This window comes from Eleutherodactylus coqui, chromosome 2 (genome assembly GCF_035609145.1).
Source record: "Eleutherodactylus coqui strain aEleCoq1 chromosome 2, aEleCoq1.hap1, whole genome shotgun sequence".
Classification (NCBI taxonomy): Eukaryota; Metazoa; Chordata; class Amphibia; order Anura; family Eleutherodactylidae; genus Eleutherodactylus; species Eleutherodactylus coqui.
In genome coordinates, this window is record NC_089838.1 from 153534564 (window position 1) to 153551945 (window position 17382).

Sequence of the window (17382 nt, forward strand, 5' to 3'; positions counted from 1 at the left end):
CTAGCTAACCCCATTAGCCAAGCATATATCTCAAAGTATATAACCAATTTTACAACTTTTTGAGCTAATTTTATAGCTTATCTATACAGCTAAAATACCCTTACATGGAACAACTATTACGCCTGTGCTTTTACACTAGATCGATAATCGTTCAGAGAATGGAGGCAGAGTGGGCTGTAGAACTTTTCCTGCCACCCAACTCCATTCATTGCAAGCAGGCTGCATGGATGAAAGACTGCCTGTTTACACCTGCCAATGGTTGCTTGGGTTTTAAGTGAGCTAAAAACCAAGGGACTCCAATAAGTGTATAGTTACCTTTAGTGGCATTTTTATTCTGCTGCCAACAGAGTCAGGGCTTGAGTATTTTTCTTATGAACAAATGGGCAATCTGAGATCACATGAAGAAATTTTGTGATAAATTTTAAATTGGTAATTTACTTTGATAATTAGGTTTGACTAGTGGAGTTAGTTAGTTTGAATGTACAGAATAAATAATTGAGAGTTGATACTGTGGGATTGACATAAATACTGGTGGGGGAAGCTAATACTTTTGCATATGATATATACATTATAAAAATTAAGATAGTATGTTGCTAAAAAAAAGAGGAACACTTTAATCACACGTCGTATCCTGATGAATGAAAAATTCAGGTTGTAAATATTTACTGATATAAATTGTGTAATTTGTTGAGAATGAAATGTATGAATGGTCAATGGAAAACAAAATCGTCAGCAGTATCAGGAAAGGATTCACCCAGCAAATCAACTTCTCTATCGAATGCTACTTGTTGCCTTCAGAAATAATAATGTCAGTATCCAAACAAAACCTGGATTCAATGCTGTAGGTTCTACTCCATAGCAGTTGAGTTTCGTCATTCATGATACCACTGCAAACAGAGGTGACAGTGGATGTCAAAGGCAGTTCACGTAATAGTCAACCTTGACACCAAATATTTTCAGCCAACTGCCTGGGAATGGTTGTGTCAGACACAGGGGCTTGTAATGATGGTGCCACCTATCTCTGGACGGTGGACAATGAAAGAGTTTGAGCTGCCCATGCTTGTCGGATCAGATGAATCTCTCTACTGATGGTTTGTCAAGGGCATCCAGAGCCCGGTTGCTTTGTGTGCAGTTCGTCAATATGACCATCCAGCTTCTTGCATTCCAATAATGTACCCTCTGTTAAACCTATGTTAACTGGGTGAAATCTCTTTGATTGCATCGTAGAGGCATGTCTAGTGGTCAACAAGCTCTATACAGGCTGAAAAAGAGGTCCACAACACATAAATAGTCTCTGAGAGCCTTTTCGTAGGCCCAGAGTGGAACCATTTTTAAGGCCTCAGGTGGCAAGACTTTTCATCTAATCAGTCCACAACTCTAATAATTTGCATATCTACCTGAGACGTAATTGCATGCTGAGTTTTGCAGCAAAACAACAACTCATTCATGAATGGGTGTGAGTGAGAGCTGCCCCTGATTGGTCCATGCGCTGAGCCAATCAGAGGCAGCACTCACTCACCCATTCATGAATTCATGAATGGGTGTGTGAGTGAGAGCTGCCTCTGATTGGTCAGGCTGTGACCAATCAGAGGCAGTTCATTCAGCAGGCGGGGATTTTAAATCCCCGGCTGCTGAATACTACAGAGAGCAGTTCAGGAGAACTGTCGGTCGGCAGCGCTGAACTCCGTCTGCCGGGACAAGGTGAGTATATATATTTTTTTTATTTTTACACATTTCTGGATGAATTGCAGGGAAGGGCTTATATATTTAAGCTCTTCCCGACAATTCATCCCGTGCTCGCCAGCAGCCCACTGCTTTCAATGGAGCCGGCTGTATTGCTGGCTCCATTGAATTCAATGGGCAAACATCATTCTTCTCTGCCACAGCTGTGGCAGAGGAGAATGATTTGTCTATTATATGTTCTCAATGGGGTCGGCGCTGCTGCCGCCGGCCCCATTGAGCGCATATAGAGAAGAGAACAGGAATCGCAGATCGCAGATAGGTGCGATCTGCGATTTCTGTTCTATAATTTATCGGACGAGTGCATAAAAAGCGCTCACGTGTCCGATACTATTGCAACGCAATGGTTTTATAAAATCACCGGACGCATGCGCATGCGCAAATCGCGCGAAAAAACGCCCGTCTGACTAAGCCCTTACAATAAAAAAAACTTTGAAAGAAAAGGAGAGCAAAGTGTAACAATAGGAAAGATGTTAAATTATTTTTAAAAAAAAGTAAAGCCCAGGTATGCTTACAAATTTCTGTCTTTTCCATTTTTACTTTTCTATTTCAGCTTATTGACCTTTTATATCATTCAATAAAGCTTCCTCTTATACAATTAACAAAGTTATTTACATTGGAAATACGTGTAGGCTTTAATAATTTGTAGATTTTTTTTTTGTATATCTTTACTGTATTCAACAGAAGAATATTAAAGTTTTGAATGCAAATATTTTATACACTCATTGATAAAAGCATTGTAGGTTTAAATAACATATTTTGCTCCATGTTCATATCAGTTGAACGTGAATGTATTTGAGCAGCAGAGAGCATGTTCTAAAATAGTTTTATTTATTTTCTATGTTGATTTTTAGCTTTGTGTGCCTATCAAAGGCGCTAGCTTTGCATCATTTCTGCCTGTCTTTCATTCTTTCGTACATAGAATTGCATGTTACTATTGAGAACAAGCAGTGACTGAATGAGCTGTACGGTGATAAATTTTTCTTGTTAGGAGAAATTACATTCACTAACTTGAGCTACTTCAGCATGAAATTGAAAACGAATCATTTTGTCTTAATTTACATTCTTGATTCAATGGAAATGTGAAGTAGTTGAAGGTAGAAAAACATTGCAAATGTTGATGCAGTATAAATAAGTACATTACAGCTATGGAAGGCTGTCCGGGAATTTTATTTAGATTCCTTGTAGAAACTGAAGTATTAAAGAATGCTGAATTTATTTGTGTAAAACCATCTTTTTTTTAAAGATGCATAGAGATAAATCTCAGATCCACTTAGCTTATATGCTTATGTGGAAGAAAATATTAAGATTGTAATAAAGTTGCTTATGGTATAATTTTGACCATTATTGCCTTTTTTATTGTTGTACTTCTTTTATTTTCCTGTCTTTCACTTAAGCCATGCATATCTTTTCTTAATCAAATTCACTAGTCTAGTTCTATGGTTCACTAGTCATAGGAGCGGTTATTTGCTTTGCATAAATTATGTGAAAACATGGTGATTGATAGATGTTACATGTCAGGGTGGAAGATAACTGTATCTTCTCCAGCTTACTAAAAGGTCATGCACACAGCATAATGGCATGTTCATAGACAACTTGAAGATAAGGTACAATATAAAACATATGCCTGTGACATGCTGTTAAGACATTTATTTTCTGTTTGTATAAACACATTATTCTTATAGTGCTTTACATGAGTGCACTGAAATGAAATCCAAATTATTTAAAGTTCTAAGCAATGTAATTTTCACTAGCTATATGTGTATTATTTTCAAAACAAACTTTAGGTCTTTTTTATCCATGAGCTTTTGGAAGGTACTGTTCGGGATGACCTTGGCACATTTTAGTGTCTTGTGCAAGCAAAACGCTCTATTGTTGCTCCTCCCTCAGTTTCAGAATTCACACAGTGTGGTTTAAATTACAACTGGTGTTTGCAAATTGTGGTAAGACTGAAGCAATTTGCTATATAGCAATTTGACCCCGTTGTGCAAATCAATCCTTAGGGTGCATCAATGTGTTCTTTGATGTTTGTTTTTGATTTTGCAACTTTACAATGTTTACAAAATTTAACAAAAATCTTGACAAAAATGTAACCGAGCCACAAAAAGGCACATGTGAGCAAACCTTAGGGCTCAGTCACACGGGCATTTTACACGCGTATATACGTGCGTAAATAAAAAACCGCGTGAGCATGTCCATTGCCACCCATATGTTCTATCTTTTGTAGGTGCAATTTTTTTGGGGGGGCGAACGCAGTACGAACGTTTTTACGCGCGTATATACACGCGTAAAAACTCCCGTGTGACTGAGCCCTTAGGCTGCATGCACACGGCCGAATCACATTCCAGCTGCAAGATCTCGCAATGAAATCCGGCCCCGTGCCGGACAGTGACCCCCGCGTACCTGTCTCGGGTGAAAATGAGCTATAATCGTTACATGCAAAAGCGGACATCGTGCACTTTTCGTTTGAACAATGGATTTCATTCTGCACGAAATCCATTGTTCAAGCCACTGAAAGACCTGAAAAATTTGTTCCATGTAATTGAATTTTGCTCATCTTTCAAAAGACTGCACGACAAGGTACTGATTGTGTTTGCTTTGCATACATATTCAGTACACTGTTTACTCTGCAAAGAGGAGAAGGATGGAATCTGCTAGCAGATGTTTGCTCAGCTGGGCGTGTGTTTAACACACACCCAATGAGCAAACAACTTGTCAAAGAAAAAGAAGGTGATTAAAGGTCCTTTTACATGCAAATGATGTTTAAAGCCATTAAAACTTGTGTATGCAAATACATTGCTAAATATTTCAATTTTACAGATTATCTTTGCATGTAAAAGGACCTTTACATTGAATGGCTATGTTATTGGAGACACCTAAGCTTTCATGATTTGAGCTGTATGTAAATTAGATTGGCCAACCCCATATTTTAAAAGCTACCAGCCTTGTGGGGTTTTCGCATACAACGTTGTCAAGAGTATACTGAGAATCGTGTGAGTGATGAAAAACAATATCAGTTGCAGTAGTACAAATTTATATCTTTCCACTTATTACTACAATGTAGGTAAGACTCTCCGCTGCTCAGCTCACAAAGGACTGCCTAGAATGAATTGTAGCAAAGCACTGCTCTGAGAAATATCTACAGTACATGGGTCTTTTAAACTTTTGGGTGTAGCAAACATTTAATTTACTGATGGCAACCTGGACAATTGTGGTATTGCCGTTTATGATCTTTTATTTAATGGCTAACTGAAATAAAGAAACTATTTTGAATAGTAAGCTTTCAAGACTTCTACATAAGGCATGCTATGCCAAAGCATCTGAAAATATATATATCACATAGAAGAACAGAGTTGTAATTAAAAAAACAGAATAGAATTTTAAAAAAATTAAACACTTTTGTTTTTATCCTCATTAATTTTATTTGGTTCTCAAAAAGGTGAAGCTTTGTGTTTGCATCTGTTTTGTTTCCATTTTTTAATGGGACAAGTAGCGCAGTCTGTAGAACTATTTGTTCCTTTAAAAAAAAAGAAAACGGAACAGAAGCAAACAGCATTCCATCTTTTTGAAAACTTATTTAAATGAACTTGGAAAAAAATAACCTTTAATTTTGTTTTTATATTCTAAAAACTGAGTAGACAAATGAAAAGCCCCAATACAGATGTAAACAAGCCCTAACTTGCTTAACCCCTTGAGGACCCCTCTTTTTTATCATTTTATTTAGGTGCCTGTTTAAAAAAATGATAACTCTTCTACTTATCCATTAACGTAGCCGTTTGAGGGTTTGTTTTTGGCGGGATGAGTTGTATTTTTCAATGGTACTTTTTAATGTACTGAAACTTTTTTTAAATTCTAAGGGGGGTGAAATGGAAGCAAAAAAAGGAAATTTTGCCTTCTTTTGAGGGGGGTCTTGTTTCTATGGTGTACACACTGCAGCAAAAATGACAGGATAACTTTATTCTCTGGACCATTATGATTACTACAATACAAAAGTTACATAGTTTTTTTCCACTGTACTACTTTTAAAATATCTTTGGAAAAAATTATTCTTTGCCATCTTCTGACAGCCAACACTTTTTATTTTTCAGTCCCAAATAGTTGTGCGAAGGCTCATTTTTTGTGGGACATCCTGCAGTTTCTATAGGTACCATTTTGGAGCACATATGATTTTTTATTAAATGTTTTCTTTTACACATAGTGACCAAAAAAGCGCAATTCTGCCATTTTATTTTTTATGTGTTCACCATGCAGGGTAAATAATGCATTACTTTGACAGATTGGGCTTTTATGGATTCAGCTATACCAAATGTTTTGATTTTTTTTATTTAGATTTTTTTATTAAAAATTTAACTAAACGTGTTTTGTTTTTTTAAACTTTTATTACATTTTATTTTTCTTTAATAATTAATAAAACTTTTTTAAACTGACTTTCATATATATTTTTTACTCCCTTTGGGGAACATGAACTTGCGATGGTCTGATCACTTCTGCAGTATAATGTGATACTGCAGTATTACGTTATACCACAATCTGCCAGGCAATCTATCAAGCCACGCCACAGGCATAACCTGATAGGCAATCTGTAATGGCAGCTCTTGGGGCTTTCATAAGGCCCCTGGCTGCCATGACAACCACTCACTCTCACCCCCCTCAATCTGATTACGGGGGACCATTCAGGACCCTCAGACTGCCATCAGGGCACTTAAATGCTACTGTCAGTATTGATGTTGGCATTTAAAGGTTTAACAGTTGTGATCAGTGGGAATGCTGATCGCAGCTGTTGCGAGTAGGTGTCAGCTGTAAGAAACAGCTGGCACCTGCATTGTATGGAGCGGGATCAACCCCCCACCACACCCCCCTCCGTCCTGTAGCATTAAGGGTTTAATGTTAATATATCCGTGTATGTGCTGTTTTATTCTTATGGGCATGTGAAACAAATTGCAAATGCAAAGTAATAGACTAAATTATAAAATTAGGATCTTTCTTTTCATTTAAAGGCTGTTGTTATTTCAGAATCTAGCATTATATTGGGTATAATTTTATATATTTACATATTCTTGCTACTAGAGTTATAGAATTATAAAATGTTGGGCTTTATTAATATGTAGAGATAAGCCATAGGACTTGTCAGTATACTACATTTGGTGGTCTTACTAGGTTAGTGTTCTTTATGCAGTGTAGGAGTATGTATTTTATTCTACTATATCAGGACTGACCTCCACAGTTCTTTTACTGCAAAGCAGTGTAAATCTTGGAATCTTTCTCTTTAGCTGACACCTTGTTTCTACTTCTTCACACTAGTAGTAGTAGTGAGGTGAACATACAGGGTGATGTTCTTGACTTGTATTTCTTGTATTTTAAGAAAAGCTTCATATGATGCCTATGAAGAGCTTCTTTTCTTCAGCGATGGAATTTACAAAAAGTATACTGTTACTTTTTAAAAGAGGAACAGTGCGTTTTCTTAAAGTGCACCTTCAATTATAAACAACTTTTCATAAAACAGTAGTACGGGTGAAAATAAGAAACTTTGTAATATATCTTGTTACAGAAAAGTTGATTTCAACACTTATGAGACTTCCCTCCATCCCTCCTCCTTCCTGACCCTTGCATTGATCACTCACTCTGAATTCACTGATAAACTCTCTACGGCAGAGAGAAGACAGATTTTTGGCTTCACTAAGAGATCAGGTTATAGCTGTCCATAGAAGTGTGTGGAGAGGGAAGAGGAAGAGAAAACAGGAAACTACCTGTTATAACAACTCACATACACAACATACAGAGGAATCGCACACTTAGAAGCAATGGCAGCATAGATTACATTCTCATTTTTATACTCTCTGTGTGTATGTACAGATGGGACAAATTTTACCTTGATTTGGGATGGAAAGTTATCTTATCTTATCCCATTTAAAGGCTTTTGTTCTCTTATTATAACACAACAAAACCCATTGTGAAGTAATTCAAAGTCTACCCCCTCCCCCCTCCAGTAATATCACATTGCATTGAATAAAGCTACAGAGTAACCCACCTGTATGTATGTAATTATATAGTGGGATATGACTCTCTGCCCCTTGCCAATCAAGTTTTAAGGGGCTTTACTTACTGAGCACAGCTCTTTTATTTTATTAGCAGCTGTGACAGGGATGGGACAAGGTATTTTGTTGCTATAGGAGGACAAAATATTAGTGATTGTGTCTTAGGGCTGACACCCACTGGTGTTTTCTTCTCTCTTGCGCTGCGAGAGCAAGTAAAAACATTCGCCTCGCAGCGCGAGAAAAAAAGCCATGATGACGCCGGGATATCACCAGTCTTTTCAACGGGGTCAGCGGCAGCAGCGCTAGCCCCATTGAAAAAATAGGGAGAATACCGCCGACTTCTGCCACAGCTGTCACAGCTGTGGCAGGAGTTTCCTTCATCCCCACGGGGATAAAGGAATCCTCTGCCACAGCTGTCATAGCTGTCACAGCTGTAGGAGAAGTGCAGCATGCTATCCCATTGCTTTCAATGGGATCAGCGCTGCTGCCGGTCCCATTAAAAGCAGTAGTTTGTGGCAAACCCCGCAGTATGATTTTGGGTAAGGGCTTGAAATATAAGCCCTTCCCTGAAAATCATCATTAACTGGTAAAAAAATATAAAAAAAATTTACTCACCTCTCCACCGCTCAGACGCGTCCTCCGGCTGGCTCCCCGACACTGCTGTCTAGCACTTTCAGCAGTTAAGCACCAGCTGTAATTGGCTAAGCCCTCAGCCAATCAGCACAGCCTTTTCAGGAGGCAAGGATTTTTAAATCCCCGTCTGCTGAAAGTGCTGGACAGCAGTGCCGGGGAGCCAGCCGGAGGCTTCGTCTGAGTGGTGGAGAGGTGAGTAAAATTTTTTTTTCTTTTTTTACCAGTTAATGATGATTTTTGGGGAAGGGCTTATATTTCAAGCCCTTACCCGAAAATTATACTGCGGGGATTGCCACAAACCACTGCTTTCAATGGGACTGGCAGCGCCGATCCCTTGTAAAGCAATGGGATAGCATGCTGCACTTCTGCCACAGCTGTCACAGCTGTCACAGCTGTGGCAGAAGTCTGCGATTTTCTCCCTATCTTTTCAATGGGGCTAGCGCTGCTGGACCCATTGAAAAGACTGGCGATATCCCGGCGTCTTTCTTGCACTGCGAGGCGAGTGTTTTCACTTGCTCCTGCAGCGCAAGAGAGAGTAAAACGCCAGTGGGTGTCCAGCCTTAGACATAGAGAATGAGGCTTGTGGAAACTGGGTGACAAGTATGGGTCTTAACTGAATACATTGAAAAAAAGCCCACTTGGGAATTTAATACTTATTCTGTATATCAGCAACAGAGGGAATGGAGCCATCAGAGAGGAGTACTTGTTGGAGATCCTGCATATTCAGATGAATCCAAAATTGCAAGTCAGGAAACTCATAGAGCTCAGGAAGCTGCAGAGTTATCTCACTGATCATGTCGCAAAACTTCCAATTCACCTTTTCAAAGTTCCACATAAATCTGGCTAGCCAATGGATAGGAAGCAGAAGGCTTAAAAGCTCATCCCTAGATTCTAGTAATGACCAGAGAGTAAGTAGGTTTTGAATATAGGCCAAATGGTGCTCATAATAAAGCAGGGAGTTGTCAGACACCCAACATAAAAATGTTAATGGGCCTTCCACGTAATGTAGATGGACGTCTAAGAATGCTGCTTCGGCATCCTCCTTGGCTAGCTATAGAGAGGTTAACTTAGTTTGTGCTACCTGAACCCCATATAAATAGGGTCATAAGCAAATTATGTAGAATGAGAAACATCTTAAGGACCAGGACATCTGCATGCTCTACTGGTACAGTAATTTGGATAGTATAATCATTTTAAGAAAATGGATTCTACCAGCTACAGATAAGAGGAGTAATTTCCACATCATAAATTTTCCTCTTACGAGAGACAGTAACGGGTAGATATTGACATTGTAAGAGTGCAAGCCATCTCTAAGGCTATTCGTGCTCCGAGGTCTTTCCCTTTGACATACTCTTAAGAATGCCCTGTATCTCATCTAGGGTAAATGGTGCATCTAACAACCTAACATGTTCGTATGGAGCACAGGTAATCTAATTAAGTTTTTTGTCTAGCCACTTAGACATATACTCTGTTCTACTTCTATATTATAATTATTATATTGAGCCTTGCTACATGCCCAAACAGTAGTTTACATCCACATATAGTAAATTTTGTAATTAGGAGAAATTGGATAGCACATTTTAGGGTGATTTTCATCTTATTCCGTGTCATGAAAATGAAAAAACTACATGATATTGGAAAAATTGTAATGCTTCATTTTCGGGAACCAATGTTAACAGCTTCTACAAAATGTTTATCGGGTCAAAATAGTCACAACAGCCCTAAATGAATTCCTTAAAGGGTGTAGTTCCCAAAATGGTGTATTTTGAGAGGTATTTTCTTGACTTTTCATGGCCCCTGCAAACCTGAAAAGGTGCCTAGTAAAAGTCCTAATAAAAGTGATGGTGGGGAGGGGAAATCAACAAGATGTTTCTTCATTTCTGAGGTGTATGTCTGAGTCATGTTGCACACTAGGGCAACATGTCTCTATTACCTTTTAATTGCTTAACAGTGGCTTTTGTTGTGTTAAGAGAATAACCTTTTAAGCCAGTTAAAATTGGAAAAGTCACTTTTTTCTGCAGATTTTGAATATGTGTTTCATGTAAATATACTTGGCGCAGAACTCATTGCCATATGTTCAGTTTTACTTTCAACTGATTTATTGATAAAAAAATAAGCAACTTATTACATGCTGATCAGCTAGAAAATTCCCTTAGCAGGGGGTGCAATAAAGAAGTTTCACAATAAAAACAATACAATTAAACAATAAACTTCCACGCAGGGTTCTGTTTTCAGAAAATCTAACAGGTATTTCTGTTGCTCTCTTTTATTTCTTCTTTCTCTCCTCTTGAGGGGAATGTGAGACCAAGATTAGAACTAGTAAATCTATGAAAGACGGTAGAAAAACTGGAGTCAGGACTTCGGTTTTCTACATATGTCCCGTCCTACACATTCCTTCTGCTTCCAGTCCAGGTATAGCCAGGGAAACACACCATCATTGCCAAGTTTTTAGGAATAACTCCATTTTGTCTTCTCTTATGGCTGGCAGTTTTTCATATAGCATCATTCTTGAAACCCTAGCTACAATTGGGTTAATTAGAAGGGTGGGTGAGAGCAATTGAGAGGCAATGTATATTCTGGCAGCCATACAGATGAACTGCAAGAGTTTATGCTGTTGGATATTGAACCCCGTGGGTTTGTCAGCCAGGAGACAAGAGGATGGAGAGAGGGGGAATGGTTTGCCTAGGGTTCTGGATATGAGGTTAGTCACTTGTCTCCAGAGGGACCTCACCACCGGGCATGTCCACCATATATGAGAGGGCATCCCCAGGGAGTTACAGTCTCTGAAATAATTTGACGAAGTACTTGGGGAGTACTTGTGGATTATCGAGGGAACCAAATTTGTCCTATGAAGTATTTTTAATGATGCTTCAACGAGAGTTACCTGATGACATTCCTTTAATGTGAAAGTGCAGCAGTCTTGCCATCGAGGTAGGGAGAGGGAGATATTTAGATCTGCTTCCTCTGTAGCATGAATGGAAGCCTATTTCCCAGTGCCGGACGATTCATAGTGGTATATAGGGAGGATATCACACTGGGCCGAAAGGGGGACCATATACAAAGTCTTTCAAAGCTGGTGAGTTTTGTAGCGGGGTTGTGGTTGTTTATTAGTGTTCGGATGAAGCTATATATTTGTAACAATTCTAACTGGAGATGTCCTGGGATGGAGTATTTGTCTATGAGTTGTGGCGCAAGGAGTCTGCCATGTGGCATGTAATGGTAAAGTAAACTTAGGCCTCCATTTCGCTACCATAGAAGGCTTTTTTCTTGGGAACTTTATGCAAATGCTTGATTGGGGATAACGGGTAGCAGAGGGGGGAAATTTAATATCAGCGAGAACTTGAATCTGCATTTCCTCCAGATGAGAAAGAGATGGTATGTTAGTGGTAATAGTTCTTGGATGGCTGAAGTCTTTACATTTTTATCCCCAAAAATGGCTTTGAGTTGAATCGGGGCTATAAGAGATTTTTCTATTTCTACCCATAGAGATGCCCTTAGACCAGTGGACATGGGGGGAATTTGTGACAGTTGGGCTGCCAAGAAGTATTTTTGCAAATTTGGAACTGATAGACCTCCGACCCTTTTGTGGAAATGCATAACTTTTTGTTTGACGTGGGGTCTCTTGTTCTTTCATATAAATTGGAAGATTGCCTGTTGCATTTCCTTTAGATCGGCAGTGGAAACATTGATAGGGAGAAACCTGAAAAGATAAAGGAGGCACGGTGGTACTGTCATTTTCATGGAAATTATACATCCTACCCCGGAGAGGGTGGGTTGGTCCCATTTTTTCATGTCAGCTTTGATTGTGCTAAATAGTGGAGGGTAATTACATTTATATAGTAATTCAAAGGAGAGGGAGAGTTTGATACCTAAATAGGTAATAAAATGTGGGGGTGTCTAAAAACCGAAGTTAAGCTTTATGAGTTTTTGCGTGTGTGAGGGTATCTTATGAAAAAGGGTTTTTGTTTTATCAATATTAACTACTAGGCCCGACGCATCAGCAAAGGCATCTTGTGAAGCCATTAGGTTTGGGAGTGAGCTAACTTTGTAATTTTTTTTCCGTATTTCAATGCCCGAAATGTTTGGGTTATTTCTAATAATACAGGCCAGGAGTTGCATTGCCAGGGCAAAGAGGCCTGAGGACAAGGGGCATCCTTGTCGTGTACATCTTTGTATGAGGTTTTGAGCAAGAAAGATTTAGCTGTGCAGAAGGGGTAGAATATAGGGCACGTAAGGCTGTGGATGAGATTGAGTATTTTTCTTTCATTGTCTGGGGCTTGACGAGTTGGGATAAAGCCGACTTGGTGTCTATATATCAGAGAGGAAAGATAACAGTTGAGTTGGGCAGTCAGTATACTTGTGAGGATTTTATAATCTAGATTTACCAATGAGAATGGCCGATAATTTTTAGGGGAGGTAGGGTCTTTATTCAGTTTAGGGATGACAGTTATTTGAGTGCTTAAAAATTCCTCAGAGATATCTTTTACAGATATGTCATTGTAAAAGGATGTTAATGTATGGGATAGGAGTGTGGTAATTTTTTTGCAGTAGAGGCCTGTCAATCCATCTGCCCAATTTGGTGCCTTGCCTAATTTGAGATTTTTAATAGTCTCCTCCACCTCCTCTTCAGCGATTGGATGATTGAGTTGTTTGTTTTGTTGTGTGGTGATTTTCGGGAGATAGATAGTTTTCAAAATATCTGACAGTAGATGGAGTTTTTTGAGGTTTGTATTTATATACGGTGCTGTAGAAATTATAGAATGTTTGGGCGATTTTATCTGGGTTTGAGGTGGAAGAGCCATTTTCAGATCTAATGGAATGAACTGTGTTGATTCTCTCTTTTGCTCTTAGTCTTGTTGCTAAAAGTTTGTCGGGTTTATTTGCTAATCTAAAAAACTTGGCTTCAGTGGAGGATTCTTTCTGCCAAGGAAGTGTATAGGAGGTTAAGTTTTAGTTTTGTGTTCTTAATGTCTTTTATTAGTGATATACTAGGTCTTTGCTTGTTGGTCTTTTCTAACAGAGCGACACTTCTCTCCAGCGTGAGTTCGTTCTGAGTTATTTTCTCTCTTTTAATGGAAGGCTATTTGGGAGATCTGACCCCTCATGTAAATGTAACTCTGTCATGGATTTAATAAACCTGGAATTAGAACCCCATAATTATTCAAAGTCTGTTCATACGTGTCTAGTTTCAGTGGTTCTGGTTGCATTGTAGTGGAACTGGCTCATTTCGACGTGGTCTTCCAACTGTTGTCCAGGTTTGAGTTGGCTGTTGAGGTCCAGGAGATGGGTTATTCCCAGGATAGTAGGGAATTCTTTCCTCTTCTAGCATATGTTTCCCTTCTTCCAGGGATTTAATGTAAAAGGATCGTTGGTTGATGCTAACAGATAATGCAAATGGGAAGTTCCATCTATACTTGATGTTCACCTGTTGTACTTCTGAGGTGATGGGTTTTAGGTTCTTCCTTTTTGCAAATGTGGAAGGAGCAATGCCGGTGTACAGCTGGATCGAGGGTAGAACGCCCAGAAGATAAGTTACGAGCGGTGGATAGGATTTGATCCCTCATCTCAGAGTAGTGGAACTTCAAGATGATGTCTCTTGGGAGGTCCAGGTTGGCAGTTGTAGTAAGGGCACAATAAATTCTGTCCATACAGAGGGTTTCTTTGTCACCATAAGTTCATTTTTAACCCCCGAGTGACATAATTAATTTGAGTCTTAAGAAACAGTAAATTGTTTCCATTTTGGGTCTTAGCAGTGCTAACTTTATTTGTCTACCAATGTAGCTGTAAGAAACCTTGTATGTTGTGGAAGAAAGTGTGCTTTTTACAGGAAACAATTTTGGATACACATAATGTATTTAGTGATTTTTATTAATTTTTTTGGATTTATTTTTATGGCATTTATCATGTGGTATAAATATTGTGCTAACTTTATTCTACTAGTCATTATGATTGCAGCAACACCAGATTTACATAGGTTTTACTACATTTGCACACTATAAGCAGTTTCTTTTGTAAAGAAAATTATTTCACTACATTCCGAGACTATGTTTATTCAGTTGACAGAGATGTATGATGGCTTGTTTTTTTGTGGTATAACATGCATTTTTTATTGGTACCATTGAGTTATACACAACTTTTCATTACTTTTTATTCCTGTGTTGGAAAAGTGAGAAAGAAAATGGCTATTTTGGATTTTTTAATACAGGAATTACTATGCTGGATGAATAGTGTTATTGTATAGGTTGTTATTGATGCAGTAATAGCAATTATATATATCTTTTCAATATTTTAAAAAAATGTATAGGAGGAAACTTATTTTCTATTTTGTTTTCTGTAAAACCACTTGGAAGCTGGAGTCAGCAAAGAGTGTGTTACCTCTCAGGTTAAACTGTACAGAGGAGTGATTATATGAGCAAGTGTTCATCATCTTTTCACTCCTTTTCTGGGCAAAAGACCACAATATGTCACAATCAGAGAAGAGATATGTTCTCTGATTAATAAGGGGAGTGATAATACAAACAAAAGTGTATGTCTACGCTTTCCCTCCAGCTGTAACTATGATTTTCTCTGGGCTTCAGATATGCTTTTTGTCTCATTGTGGCTTTAAAATAAGACCAAACACTTGGCAGTAACTGCAATACAACCAGAGTTATAGTTGCTTAAAGTAGAAAGAGCTATGTTTGTTGAAAATGGTAAAGCCCTTTTCATTTGAATGAACAGAACTCTGGTTAATCAGTGGAGTGATGTTAATGGCTTAAGATAACTTGTCGTAGACAGTAAAACTTTACTACATCTGTATGGGATATTTCTAAAAACTGCAGAATTAATGTAATGTTGAGTTGTGTTTCTCCATTAACTGCCATGTTACGGAAAATCTAGTTTAAAATTGAAGATCTGCAAAAGAAAAAAATATGGAATTTTTTAATTTTGCCTCCACTATGTCATCCTTTAGGTGTTTGATAGGAATTAAAGCAAACTTATTAAATGTCAGTTTGAATATTTTGAAAGGTGCAGTTTTTTTAAATGGGGTGATTTAATGGTGGGTTTCTAGTATACAGGCCCCTAAAAACCACTTCAAAACTGAATTGGTCTTTTAGAAAATAGATTTGGGAAAATTTCTTCAAAACTTTAAAACATTCTAACAGCCTGAAAAATGCCTGTTATTACCTATTTTGTGTGTTTATTAACTATTTTGACAGACTTACAAACAGAATACTTAAAATTTTGAAAACTACTAATTTTTCCAAATGTTCTCTTCTCTAAGTTTTGTATTTTCTCATACAGGTAAAACATTTTGGTCAAGATATAGCACTAACAAAGTAGAAGGTGCCACATAAACAGTCACTTTGATAAGCAATAGCATATGAAAGTTCTAACCATATAAAGTTAGCCATTAAGAGGTATTTTATCTACAAGATTACTTGGTTTCTCTTACTGAGAACCATCACTTTTAACCATATAAAGTAACACATGGCAGAAATAAAAAAAAAAAACGGTTGCGTCCACCATGCCAGAACTGGCTGTGACTCCAAGGAATTAAAATTTTATATATATATATCTTTTAATAGCAAAAAAAAGAGCCCAAACTTTCAGTCAACTCCTACTTGCAAGAAATAGTCCTGAAACACAAAATGGTGTTGATGGCTAACAGTTAAAGTCAAAATCCACCAAACTTTGGTCATTACATTTAAACATTCAAATTGTGTTTCATTCCCTTGCACTAATTTTTTGGTTTGCCCAACAAATTTCAAGAAGACAATAAAGAAAAATGGATAAAAAGCAATGATTTTCTTGTCAGAGGTGCTGCTTACCCTTTTGTGTCAGACACGTTATCTGCTTTTTACTGTATTTACATGCATATAAGCACTATTGTAATAAAGCAAACCCTTCAAAATAGCACCCTTTAATTAAATAATAAAAAACTTTAGCTCAAAATGCTATTGCTGTGTTTAAACGTACACTTTATAAGTGAGAATTTTAGTCTAAGGTCATCAGATGTATTTTTAATGCTCCTATTTCTTTATAGTGAAAATATTAAGATGCCTCCCTATCTTATTTGTTGGGGCCTCTTCATGAATGGCTAAACTACGTTTTTGATGACTGCTCTCCATAGATTAACATTAAAAAGGTTTCTTATTTTTACATAGATGAGAGAAAGAGGAACGTTTGATAAATATACCCAGGGGTGATAGAACTTGGAGAAAATAGTACTAAAAGTTCAATAAAGAATTCTTGGCTTCAGCTATTAAATTTTGAGTCAGAATTACAAAATCAAGCTATATCATATTATTTTTAGACTTCCTTTTCTTTCTATTTTTATTTCAGATTGCATATGTATAATGTGTGAGGCTATATCAATGAAGCAAAATAATGTTATCAGAATTGACCTTAAAAACAGAAATGGCATTGATAACAATTAATTTGAATATTAGTACAAGTGACATTAACAAAAAGATTACATATTCAGTGCAACCTGTGTTCATTGATGGGGGCAACCTACAATGACTGGAAGCTGTTACACTGCAGTGTTGTAAATGACAGAATGATGAGCATTTATTTATTTTTGTTAAATCCCTTTTTATTCAGATTTTAACATTTACTTTACAAAGTATTGCATTTTAGTTTTCTTACATCAAGATTGCAAACAATATGATTTTACAGAAACATTTCTTATTTAATTGTTATAAATTGTTATAAATGCTGATCATTTCTGTCTTTAGATTTCAGAATCAGGCCTCAGTCACACGGGCGCATCGGCACCTGTACACCGGCGCCGATGCACCTGTGTGACTGACACCAGCAGACGGACGTACCTGCAGACGGCCGTCTCTCTGCAGCGCCGGAGGAAAGAACATGTGACCGGCTTCTTTGCCGGTCATGTGTTCTTTCCTCCGGCGCTGCAGAGAGACGGCCGTCTGCAGGTCCGTCCATCTCCTTCCTGCAGTCACACGGGCGCATCGGCACCGGTGTACGG

At 37.9% G+C, this 17382-nt stretch overlaps 1 protein-coding gene across 14 annotated transcripts in view; it reads left to right on the forward strand.

Annotated features, from left to right (window-relative positions):
• Positions 1-17382, forward strand: part of FOXP2 (forkhead box P2) — a 275679-nt gene that overhangs the window by 55808 nt on the left and 202489 nt on the right. The window lies entirely within an intron of this gene.